Source organism: Coturnix japonica, chromosome 2 (assembly GCF_054131305.1).
Source record: "Coturnix japonica strain WE chromosome 2, WE-NBRP24, whole genome shotgun sequence".
Lineage (NCBI taxonomy): Eukaryota > Metazoa > Chordata > Aves > Galliformes > Phasianidae > Coturnix > Coturnix japonica.
This window is the reverse complement of record NC_140664.1, coordinates 73,267,219-73,280,641: the sequence shown is the minus strand read 5'-3', so window position 1 is coordinate 73,280,641 and position 13,423 is coordinate 73,267,219. Positions and strand designations below refer to the sequence as shown.

The 13,423-nt window shown below is 41.0% G+C and overlaps 1 protein-coding gene across 4 annotated transcripts in view; it reads right to left on the bottom strand.

The window, feature by feature from the left end:
- The window catches only part of LOC107309587 (uncharacterized), a 167,670-nt gene extending 166,470 nt beyond the window's left edge, over positions 1 to 1,200 (bottom strand). For all 4 annotated transcript variants that reach the window (XR_014942755.1, XR_014942756.1, XM_085537754.1 and 1 more), the window contains exon 1: positions 1,126 to 1,200. The gene's annotated coding sequence lies outside the window, so the exon portion shown is untranslated. The remainder of the gene's footprint in view (positions 1 to 1,125) is intronic.
- Positions 1,201 to 13,423: the final 12,223 nt, after the last annotated feature.

The window sequence follows — 13,423 nt, the reverse complement described above, 5'->3', positions numbered from 1 at the left end:
GATTCGGCTCCCATGCCAGACTTCCTCCAGCTGTCAAGGCATGGAGCGTGTCATGATAGAAAACACACTGTGCCCTGACTACTCCCCTCTGGATCAGCAGCAGACTGGGCAAAGAGAAGAGCTCAAGGGCACTACTGATCATCCCTGGCCTCAGATCAGAGATGCACACAGTCCCTGCTGCCCTACAGGGCTGTGCACCTCAGACAAGGCCTTGTATCAGTCTCTGGAAGCCTTCTAGCACCTTCCTGCAGTAATGCTTGTCTATAGTTGCTCATTAATAATTCAGCTGTTGCTCAGCAATGAGCTCCTCCCTGCCTTTTCCCCCTTCCCTCACAGCCATACCTATGTAGTTATCTTTGGCTGCCACAGTATGAAAGATATCCATTTGGCATCAGCACCTTGCTGGGGTCTATAAAAGCTCAAACTGAACATTTAAACAAGACCATGCATCACTGAAAATGAGTTACATCTGTAAGGAACATGATAAGTCATCAAGAGGGGCAGCTTTCCCCACTGATATAAGAGTGGGCAGAGAAGGATTATCTGCAAGCTGTTGTGGACCGGTGTATACCAAGGCTTTAAAATCCTGTGTGGTTAAACAATGACTCATAGCTGATCCTTATCTTGCCTGTCAACACTCACCATTGCTTTACATGCATATCATTGCTGAAGTACAGCAGAGGATTGGGAAAAGGGGCAGAAGTGAACAACGTTAATTTACAACGCATGCAGCTCATTCAGCTTCTGTGCAAAACAGATAAAATCTTTAAGCAGTGAGTATTTTACGACTTCTTAAAATTAAATTTAAATAGATCTCAAGTCTTGCATTACACCATCTGCAAACAAAAAAAAAAGTTAATTGGAGGATTGCCAACAGAACACCACAAAGGTCTTTAAAAATACTTCATTTGGCTCTTCTACATACACATCTATTAAACAGATAATATGCAGATCAAAACAGTTCAAATAAACATGCACGTAAGTATATTTACCTGCACATACATGTGCATCAGCACAAATGTATAATGGAGCACCCCTTACTATGGCATCCTTTCAAACCATTTAAAAACCCTTAGAATCATCTTAAAACCCTTCACAAGTATTGAAAGGCAGACCCAGACTTACCTTTCTAATTCCCAGCTTCTCTTCACCTTTTGAAACCAAATCCTCACTGCTGTCTCTCTCTATGGTGACAGTGACGTCCCAGTAACAAGCCAGCTGCTGGCATGGTTGCAGGTGCCAGGGCAAGACTGTCTGCACCAGACACCTCTCCAGTCTCCAGCTCCTCCATGGGGTGCAGGTTCTTCTCAGAACTGGGCCCAACACATACTCAGTATAGAAGATACAGTGTTCACCCCACACCTGAGGAGAGTGGGAACAGGTATAAGTAAGTGGTCCAAAAGGGTTTTATTATTATTATTATTTATCTGTTCAATAATTACTGCTACTCAGGAATGAAACGCAATAGCAGTGCTATGAGAGCATATCTGGATAACCTACACAGAACAAACTAATTATAGGTAATTTCTCCCAGAGGGTTTGACAGCAAGAAGATACTTGAGTTACAAAGTCTCTGATAAGCAACATGATGAAAACCTCCTGCAATGTCCATCCACTGGCATGAGAGAAGGACGCTTCTTGGCTAGCGGAGAGAGAAGAGGGTAGATCTTATCAAATGCTAAATGAGGAGCAGCAGGTGGGACCTGCAAAGGTGTGCCTTTCAGGCAGCACAGGAGGTGGCTCCAGTGGCTTTCTCTCCTTAGGAAAGAAACAGTGAGTCACTGGGGTTACAAAACAGCAGCCATTATATATAGCCCTATCATATGTTATTATGATGTGTGTATCTAACTGCTAGACAATCCCAAAGCACATTCCCACAACACATCTTGTAGCAGCTTAAAGGCAGAGAAGGATGTCTAGACCCAGGTGGCACTTTCCCCCTAGGTTCCCAAATTAGGGGATATGAGCCAAGGAAACAGCTTCCTTTTTCTGCTACAGTCCACTATCAACATCTGTTGATACAGAGCACTACGTAGGTGCTCCAGACAGTCATTATTACAATTACCTTTCATAGGCTTTCAGCTGAAGGTGTCTGGCACAGCACTGCATCACTATAACCCTATACACCATCACAAGAGAGGAGATGAAGTCCATCAGTGCTTGTAGCAGCAGATCACACCCAGAGAATCTATTGTGATACGTTGCTGTAATCAGCTCACTTTTAATTCCTCTCTGATAAACTGAGCAGCTCAAGATGTAGGTGTTCTATTTGATCCAAATACTTGGAAAATGAAATCAAAGATGCAGAGTAGTTCTGTGCTTCCCTCTCTAGATGTCCATGCTCTCTTCAACCAGTCAGACAAAAAAACATACACCACATCACACTGGAGATGAGCTAGCCGAGTACACGGACAAGAAATGCAAGAGAAAGAGTTTATAATTAAAGCTTACATTGCTATAACACGTATTAAAAATCTAGTCCCGGACTATGTTACTGACGTCATACCTGTAGTAGTTTGAGAAGAAACAATCCAGAAGGAGCCAGAAGTAGCGCAGGACATAGTCATACATCTACCTCCTTGAAAGCGATTGTTGCATCCAAGTGATACAGAGTCATTCCACACACTTGATAAGCACAGAGATCATCATCTGAAAAAAAACTTTGTCTCTTTGAATGAGAAGAATCTTCATCGTGACAGCAACCAATGCTCAGTCCCTTCCAGTTCATACATAATTAGTTCCTATTTTGAAGCAAATAGATACAGAAAGTATTTCACAATTAGAGAAACCAGAGTTAAGGAGGCTAAGAAGGGCTGTATGTCCCATCGTCAGCAGAGCTGAACAGGTGCAAGACTCCTTTCACCAAAAGTTATAGCCAGCTCATATTGATTAGCACACCAGCAAAGGAGTGTTGGGAACATCCAGGTTGTGCCATTGTGACATTCTATGTCTAAAGGTAAAAAGCAAAGGTAACCACAGGATACAACACAGCAACACACGGAGTAACCCCACAGGAAGCAAGGATTGCACAGCACAGCAGAGATGAGTCTCTATGGCCCACCCTGTAGCCCACACGGGAGAAGCATCACAGAATTACAAGGCTTTAAAGTAACTAACATGAAAGATAAGTTTTCCTCAAAGCATCTAGAATGAAACCTTTCAGTGCAATCACGTCCAATGTGAAAACAACAGCTGACACCTGTGCGTGTGCACCATAATGAGAAAAAAATGTCAATTACTCTTAGACTAAAGAGCAATCTTAAAATGTTTTTCTCATCCCCTACCCCTGCCCCTGTCTAGAATCCCATCAACTCCACAAGAATTAGAATATGTTTTCTTTCAATCTATAACAGTCTGTCATATTTCACATGTACTTTGCATTGTTAGTGAGATTTCATATGACCAAGGAATACACTTCTCATAATACCAGCCATGTTCTTGGCTGGATACCAGACATTTCATACCGCAACTAAGTACAGCTTCAAAAGTCACCTCTTCATTGTGACCATTAACGGTTGGGTCGAAGGTGGTGGCATTTAGGATTTTCCTCATCCTGGAAAATAAGAAAAAAAAAAAACAAAAAGAAAAAAAAAAAACTCTTTTGCTCACTACCCCCAGCTTCCCACCAAAACTGGGAGGAATTCCTGCTGATCTGTTGCTGCTAAGCCAAATCAGGATTAATTTCTACAGAACAAGTTCTCTGGCGTTTTGCTGTTTTCATGCTTCTAAACTTTTAATGGCAACTGTTTAACACATTTCTAATTAGAAATGCACAATAATAATTAAAATAGTTTTTTGTTGATTTTTTTTTTTTAATATAAAAAGTCTATAATTATGTCTTTTGCTTTGTTTGACAAAACTATGATTTCTACCAAAACACATGACCAGCCCTCGGGTGGTCTATTCACAGCAAACAATGTATTGTCCTGGGCACAGAAGAAGAAAGACAAGATGTGGTTTAATTGAGCCTCAGACTTCATTTACTCAACTTTTATGGAAACTACCAGTAATAACTCGTAGAGGGCACACCATTATTTCTTCTTTCATCAACTCTCCATGATCGAATTCTGTCATTATCAGCTTCTTCTTTCTCACGCATTCAGTTATATTCTACTGCTGAGATGCCACCATCCTCTTTCTGTGTGGGTTAAAAAGTCAGAGTAAGGAAGTTTGTTTCCTCACTACATTGGACACACAAAAATGTCTAAAACCTATAATCTAGCTTTCCATTAGTTTTGGGGTGTTTTGGGTTTTTTTTGTTTCTTGGTCTAAGTTTAGTTCTAGAGACACATAGGGTTTGGTTGCTCTGAACCCAAATGAATCAACAAGAGATTAAAACTTCATTCCTTAGATAAGATAAAATAAAAATGCCATCTCCTCATTTCTAGATAGCTTTGATATCAGACACAATATTGTAAAAGTAATGAAAGATTCTTCCCCACTCCCAGATTATCAGAAATCTTTGGAAGTGACTTTGCAAATCTGTTCAAACCTACCTGGTACAAAATCACATCAAACTAGTTAATTCAGAAGACAACATTTTTGTTAACTGTAGTCCCTGAGAACATCTGCTTTTGATTGTTGTATGTTTGAAGAAATCCTGTTCATTTAAGCATTACTCCTACTGCACACAAGTGAGTTCATCCTACAAGTGATGGGATCCTTCTCACTAGAAATTAATTCTTTCTGTTCTAGAATAACAGCACGGATGTGAGACACAATGAGAAGGACAGAACTGATAAAGAAAGATGAACTTCAGCACACTGGGCTTGGGGCTTTTAAGTAAATAATCCATTTCCATGGAGCTTAAGAGACAAAGGAGGTAGGGTCACTGGTGAGGAGCTGAGTTCTGACACCAAGAGATGGCCAGGAAGGGACTCTCGGGAGTTTGCCAGCTCTTTGGATCATCCCACACCCTCCAGCCACCTCCCATCATTACATTTGCAAACACTGTTCTGTGACCGCTGCATACCTGGACAGAAAAGGTAGGTGCTCTATTCCCCTTGAGCAGAAGATGAGTTGATTGTGCCCAGCCTTTCCAACAGCTCTCTGCAGACCTCATTTCAAGCCTACAGAGCCAGGAGGCCTAAGACAACATATGTGTATCCTACCCGCAATGGCACAGGCCTGCTTCAAATCGATTTAGAAATACTTCCTTCCTGCAAAGAAAGAAACTACATGGAAGCCATCATGAAAACCAGTATAGAACCAGAAGATGTTCAGACTTCAGGCTTGAGTCCAATTCTGAGTCAATATGACAGTGTGGGTGGTCCACAATTTGCAGAGTCAAGACCACCATAGTTGCTCATCAGTGGTTTGATACCTGCTAAGTGTGCCTTTATTTCACAAAACAAACTCAGAACAAGCACATGCAGTGACACAATTGTGCCTGACCCAAAAGGATTCAGATACAACACATTTTCCCACTTACATTTTCCCATTCTGCTAACATTATTGAAGAAACATTTCATTTTCAGCTGTGTTTTCAGAAGGCTAACAAGGCTCTTATGAATACATCAAAGCGAAGTCATCTTATTCATTTACACAAATGTTTCCGATTACTTTTCCTCTGACCATTCAGACAGTGCTTTATTAAAAAGTCAGATGAAAAATTAAGTGTTTTTCAGGACCATCTCTCATAAGTCAAGGTTTTGATCTCTCCCTGGATTTACAGAACATCCGTATGGTGCAAAAAAAAAAAACCTCAAAAAAAAATGTACCAACTCTCTGCAGACGCGGTGTCTACTACGAGTTCTTTCAGCTAAGCGTGAGACATCTCCAGCAAACATAATCAGCAATGAAAGCAGTGGGAAATACACTGATCTACACATACTGAAAATCTGTTCCCTTAAGGGTCTTTCACAAACTGCACCTTTAGTTGACTTTGAATGGAGTCCCCAGGTGATTAAAGTGCTGATATTGCATTATTTATGGTGATTGAAATGCATCTAAGTAGTACTTAACAATAGAATTTACACAAAGTTACTTGATGGAAAAAATAGAGGTGGGGGGGAGGGAGGTTGTTTACAAAACAAGTTACAGTAATAAAGCTGCTAGGCTGAGCCAAGAGACCTCTTAGTAAATCATTTATTCCACAGTTTGACAATATTTACAAAGGTTTTTACATGAATTATTTACTCAGGCTTTTATAACTTGTAACGTACTGTACACAAAACAGCAAAAACACATTAGTGTTACAAACCTGGGAACATACAGTTATGCAATGACAGATGGTGGAAAGGGCTCTGACAAAGGGGAAGTTTACAGCTAACACAAGCAACAGCCTTTTCTATCTGTCATCAATAAAGGGATGAGGACTAGCAGGAAAATGTGATTCAAGGAAACAAGATGATTTTTCAAAAGCAGCATTCTTTATGATCGCTGCATTTGGTTATTTAAAAACAAGTCTTTTGTTCTGAACGTCTGATTCTAACAACGGACATTTCAGTGAGTTACCACCCACCAATGAAAGGCTGCGTGGCACAAAAGCCAGAGTTTACATGAAGGAAGCCCCAAAACTCTGCTGCCCACCACATTAGCTTTTGGTCAACTCAATTGTTATTTTATATGTGTCTAACAATCCTGCCCATGTGTATTAACACCACTGCCAGGAATTTTTGTGCACAATGCTCTGAAAGACAGATTCATTGCTTGAAATATTTCTAATTGAAATAAAGGAAGAGAAAAAAATAAAATAAAGAAAGATCTTCCCTGGCATTATATTACAGATGGAGAACAGAAACTAGCACAATACCTGAGGCACAGCAGAGACCATTCAGTATAGGTTTATGCATCAAACTGGCTCTTACATCCACATTTCTTACTGCCCAGTGCTACTGAACTCAATAATGTCTATCAATATCAGATAGTTTGCATCCTGCATAAAGGTATCACTCATGGTTTCAGCTTGCCTGCTCTTTTCATGCCCAAAAAAAGCAAGAGCACATCACACTGAGTCAAAGGATTTGTTGATACCATCACAGCACATTCAGTTTTTCTCACATAAACTTCAACCCCATGCAGCATCACAACCTTCTTACTACTCCACAATGGTAGGCAGTGGGTATCCCACACTCAGTCCTCATGCACAGGAAAACGTAGAGCTATAATGGAGAACTGTCACTAGTGAAGACTTTGAAGACTGCAGGGACATCATCACACATCCCCTTTCCATCTGTTAATCAGGTTCAGATATGACTTGCAAGGGACCTTTTCTTCCATGTTGACCTGAGAGCTAATGAGCATGGGACTGCTGAGACACTGGCAAAAGCCTAAAATCTGGAACTTGGTCAAGACCTTCACCCATGCAGGCTGTATAACTGTAGCTCCAGCTTCCAGGACATATCACCAGAGGGGCTGAGCTCATCAGCAATGTGACAGCTCTAGTTCCTCTTACAGAAGCTCTGAGCCCCCTACTTTTAAACAAAGAGTAGAAAAATAATATAATTACATACCTTTTGCTGGCTGAGGAAACTTTTTTTTTCTTGAAGCTGTTTGATTTTTCATTTCAGAACAACTCCTAAAATCACTCTTTGGAGAAAGAGAGGAGCAAAGATTATTGACTTTTCCTATAACAACAACTTTGTTTTTTGTTGTTTTTTTTTCTTGTGCGTCTGGGTGTAACCAGATTATTACCCTCACAATTTTGGTCTAAACTATTGAGATAGGACTTCAAACAAGAATATTTACCAACACTGCCCACCACTGAAGCAAAACCAACAGATCCATGTGGAAATTTCAAGATAAAAGAAAGCATCAAACCAAAGTTATAACTAATAGAAGACCTAGGGACTCTATGGTTTGATTACAAAACCTGACTGGACATCACATAGGTGAGTTTCCATGCCATAGATCCTATAGCAGAGGGTACATTTTTGTTACATGGGTTTTGCTGAGAAACTGTCAGTTCAATAACAAAAAGCTCTCATCACTAACTAAAATTCACAAGCTTTAGTTAGTTTTCCTTCAGATCTTAGCATGCTGTAGGTTTAATAGAAATAGATTTTCTTTTTTTTTTTTCCTCCTTTTTTTTCCCTCTTTTTTGACACTTTCAATTAGGTTTTCTTCCTGGCGGTTTCTGAGGATCATTCCCCGAAGGCAGACGTGCGTCCCTACCCTCGTTAACTGCTTTTGAAATATTACTGCAGTTTTCAGGAGCTCTGCTATTGACTGAACTGCTTCAAAGTCCACTCATGATATCTGGTGGACACGTTACCCTTGGAGAAGTTACTTCTCCTGAGTATTCCCCGCCTACATGAGGATGGAGGTAGTACTGTGATTTGTAACTGGTCAAAGCACGTAGAGCATCACATCATGGCACAGCAGAGGGGCCTGACTGTTTAAAGTGACTTCAGGAGAAGCTTCAGATGCTTTTCATTGCCTTCTCCTTAGCTGAGACAGATGTTCTCATACAATCCTAGATCACACAGTAACGAGTTACAACATCAGCAAGCACTCAGCCAAAAGGTGTCGAGACAAACCTCACCAACTCTTCAGAAATTCAAAAGCATTTGTGGAAAGAGGTTATGTCAGGGTTAAGTTTAAAAACAGTGGGTGTACAAGAGACATGATACAAGTTCATTGTACTCACTGATGTTAAAAAATCTCCCCATATGAAATTTAACTTACGTCAAATGAAATTCTTACCCACTGTCTGTGCCAGAGGCTGTGAACACAGACAGAGACCCAATAAGAAATTCATTAATTTTTTCCTATAAGTAAACATCTATCTATTCAAATTCTACAGATAATCAATTTCATCCTTCTGATAGTATAATCTAACACTCCTACAACACTGGCCACAAGGATGTCCTTAATGGAGACTATCTTTTACTATTTTATGTTCCTTGTTTTGGTGGGAATATCTGGGTATTTGATATTCAAATAATTATTTATTACAAAGACAAGCTCTAAGACAGTGCAGAATCAAACTAATAATAACTGCTTCTAGTAATAAGCTATCCTAAATTGAGCTCAAGTAGGAAGTTAATAAGCTGTAATTTTGATTGTTGCTGTTTTATAGGAATAATATTTTTAAAGAAAGCAGAGGTAAGTCATATAAAGCCCTTTTCCATCCCAGGTTGGACTGTAAGTCTGTGTTAATTTCTGTGCAGTCGGAAGGAAAGGAATTTGCCAAGAGATTTTAATCCTGTAAATAATGGTTTCATTAAGAACCATACACGACTCCACAGGGAACTCTAAATATTAAGATTGGTAATAAAATCATTAGTTGTTCCAAGTTATTCAGCATATCATGGAGCCCTAAAAAGTTAATGACAGTTAGTTAAGAGCCAAGTACAGATGGACCAAACGTTAGCTGGTTCATTTAAAATGGGGTTGGAAATAGTTCTTCACGGTGGGGAACAATCCTCAACAACAAGGCAATGAGCCTAAATGCTTAAAGAGCCTTTTTGATCGCTAATTTCTAGCCACAGTCATAAAACCTTTTTGTGAGGTCCAACAGTTAAGGTTTTGAATGCATAACAATGAATAGTAAAAGCCTCACAAGAACATTAAATAGTTATTTTAAAAAATAAAAATAAAAACACTGGCCTCAAGATCTCCATCCCCCCCCCCCCCCCAAGTTTCCTAGAACATGGACCTTGAAAATTTACAGGAGCCACTTTTTCTCCTGGAGAAACTGAGATTTTACATATGGATCTGCTTGTAATGCATACATGTCTGCACACATACAAGCAGGTAAACAAAAGTCATCTGGCTCCCAGAACCTCCAGTACCTTGATTGCCATGTGTTTTCAGCACACATTCAGATGCAAAGAGGTGTCTAAACCCAGCAAAACCATCGCCATTGGGCACAGGTCCCAACTTGGTACCCTCCAGAGGATCCCCACACTCTCAGCCTGACCCTGCTTTCCATGGGGAGAAGGCACCGTGCCAGCATCTCCAGAGTGGAGTGGGATGGGCAGGCAGCCAGCACAGCTGCCTCCCTGCACCACGGGTCCCTCTCACACCTGCTGCCCACCACTGCCTGCGGGGACAGCCCCCCACCAGCAGCCCCTCCTTGGGCTGTTCCAAGCAAAGCAGCTGGAGGTGCCTGGGATGGTATGCCTTGCTGTTCCACTCAGGGAGCAGATGTCATGTGTGGGTGTAGAGGGAGGGAGGGTGGTCACCTCGTAGGCTTTCCTCAGTATTAAAATCCACACGCTACTCCTATCAGGAGGAGGAGCTGCAGCTTGCAGAAAAGAGAATCCCCTTCTGCAAAAGTATGAGGGGTTTGTTCTCCATTTCTGTGCCAGGTAAAACTATGCCCAGGCCCTGAAGGCTGGCAGCAGCTCCTCTGCACCTCGCTGCAGCATTAAGGCAGTAGGTGAGAGATGCAGCTGTGGTAGCACCATTCTTTCAACCACAAGAAAACAACAAGGTAGTACTACTCACACAGCAAAAAGACACCATCAGTGCTTTATGCTGCTGGTGTTTTCAATTATTCTGAATGCCCCTGGCAGATCAATGAGACAAGTAAATAGCACACATCTTGTCCCCAGCTACGTTTCCACATTCTTCTACAGAGAACTTCTGTAGGAGCAGGCAGGGTGTGTCAGTGCATAGGAGAGAAAACAAGACTCCTTTAATTCCCCACCTGCATCCTTCATCAACTTTTCTGAATATTCCTTCTCAAAGACCACATCTTTTTTTCTTTAATCTGGCCTTCATGAGGCAAAGTAATGATATTATCCCCAGTTAAACAAACAGGAAAAAAATTCCAGTGACAGAATTTGTTTTCTGTCTCCTACATACTACTCTCAGACATCAATAGTTTGTCGTATTTAACAAAACAAAAAACAAAACAAATAAAAAAATACCATTAAAACTCCAGTCCCAACATTAAACAACGTGTTTTCCTCACTTCTGGAACCCAATCCCAACAGATAACATCCACGTTTCTAGCTCTGTTCATATCCCTGTATTAACATTTCCATTCTGCAATTCAGCCTACAAAAATATCTTTCAGAATGATTGCATTAGCAGGCTTCATAAGTGCAATGACAGTGCTGCTAAATTAAGTATACTCTGGGCTAATTTTATGTTTTTATCACAATACTGGAGGAATATTAGGAAGGCATTATTTTGTCAGCTTTCTCATTTAGCAAAGCAGCTTCAATTTATTAACAGTGTGGAGGGTGAATGAATCAATATGTTTCATTGGGCAATGTGTCATTTGTTAATCGGATATTGATGAGATTATTGACGCACAGCTAATTAATCTCAAACCCTGCGCTAGCCTTCATATGTTTCCTTAATTATGTTCTTCATCTTAGTCTTCCAACTTTGGCATGCAGACGCTGGCTCGTAGGCAGTGAGTGAAGTAAGCTGTCAGAGGGTCTTTCCACACATTTACAATCCCTTGGCAGCAAAATTATTTTCCTACTTGTAAATAGGTATCAAACAAATATTTAATAATATTTGCCAGAAGACTGATATTGATTTGGCAGGGAGTCGCTCCAAATTAGCTTAGCAAGAGATCTTGCATCAGAAGCGGCATACTTAAAAAGATAAATCTAACGAGCATTAAATAATTATGGAACTATAAACCTGTAATCATTGGGAAGTACTAAAATTGCTTCTCTGCAGTCGTTATCATTGCACTCCCGGCTGAAGAGACCTAATGTAACGGGATTTAGTTTTTCCCCCCCTGCTGCACAAAGACAAATGTTTTCTCAGAGCTCTTATTTTCTTTTGCCAGTTGGCCAAATTTAGCAAAAAAAAAAAAAAAAAAGGGGGGGGGGGGGGGGGGGGGAAGCCTTTCTAATGAGATATTAAAAGACAGGACTAATTTTGTGGGGTGTGACAAGGGACACACACCCTAATTTCGCAGGGTGCCCACAGAGGTCTGGGTGAGGAGGGGGCAGGGAGGGTTGGTTCCTTTTCGAGCATCCCCTTCTGGCTGAGGGCACAGCCCTGTGGTGGGACGCAAATTCCTGCCAAGAGCTGTTTAGCCAATTTTAGCTGGAGTCAGCTGAGGACACTGGCATCCCTGGCGCCACGGACAAAGGGAGCTGCAGCAACTCAGCTCCGTGGGGTGGCACCCGCCTAGAAACCCTTTGTGCTACCTACTCAGGCACAATAGCTTTAGAAGATGTATCATTTGCATCAGCCTTATTATTTTCTTGTTTTTTAACTCATGGAAACACTACCAATGGGACTCAGTAATGAAGTAAATCCTGGCAGGGCAGTAGGACTTCTGCAAAGTAAAATAGAACAGACCAGCTCTAGCTGGATAAGGGTTCTCTTTCTGAAGGGTGGGAACAGGAATGCTGCATACATCTTGACTCATGAAAAAGATAAATTCAATGTATCCACCCCACTTCTCTAATATCTGCCTTAAGCCTTATAAAAATTATTTTTCTAAAATTAATAAACTATCAGCTGCCAGCTCTTAACAAGAGGACAAAGAGTTTGCATCCCCCTCTTATCTTCCACGCCCAACTCAATTTCTGAGAAGAAGAAAGGAAAGAGATTTCACAGATGGAGCCAAGGTGGACTGGTGCTCCTATCACTATTGGTATCCCCAAGGAGACCACCTAGCATACACTGCTCACACAGAACTAACCTGAACTATGTTTAAAGTCAGGTAAGAGGTCCCCTGGGGTCTCTTTGGTAAAGACTGATGGAGTACTTTTTGTCCCTGCCTACAACCACCAGGAGAACATACCTTAGAAAATCCTCTGCTGATGCAGAAAGCTATGGCACTAATTAGAAGTCCACTGTAATAGTGTGTATCAGTAGATTTACAGCTTTCAAGACAGTCATTGCAGTGCCCCAGGACTGTATTTACAAGCACTTGGAAAAAGCATTTTTCTCCGGATTAGGCATTTGTTGCCTCTGATCAGCAAGGTATCATGCTGGTAATTCAAACAGTCCTTTCCAGACCCCTTCCAGATATCCCTGAGCCTTAGGTTTCCTCCTGGCTATCTGCACAACAGCCATGATGAGGTGAGGACAGGGTGGTGCATCTGATACCCAGAGCCACGAGGTCCCCTAAATACATGAACAAGAAGTTAAGGGTAAAGGAATTAGAAACAGTTCTTAGCATTCAAAAACAAACTGTTCCAGTAGCATGTTGTGCAGCTGTGGGAATCCACGTTACCTGTGCTTATATTGTGTGAGAACAGGACTATCATGTTTCAGCAAGCAATGTTGCACCTTATTTAAAAATAAATAAGTCGGGCTTTAAAAATGCTGTCGCAGGACTCTTATTTTGTATATACTGAAAGCAAGCCAAGAAAAAAGACACAAGAACTGCACAGCTCGCAGTTTCTTGCAAGCCAACCAAGTACATTTCAGTATGTCTTATCTTAGAGTCAGTGACTTCTCCCCTAAAAATGAAATCAATGCCAATTTTATTTCATGTTTATATAAATCCTTCTAAAGGGAATCAATGTGCTTCTAAATCTTAGATAAACAC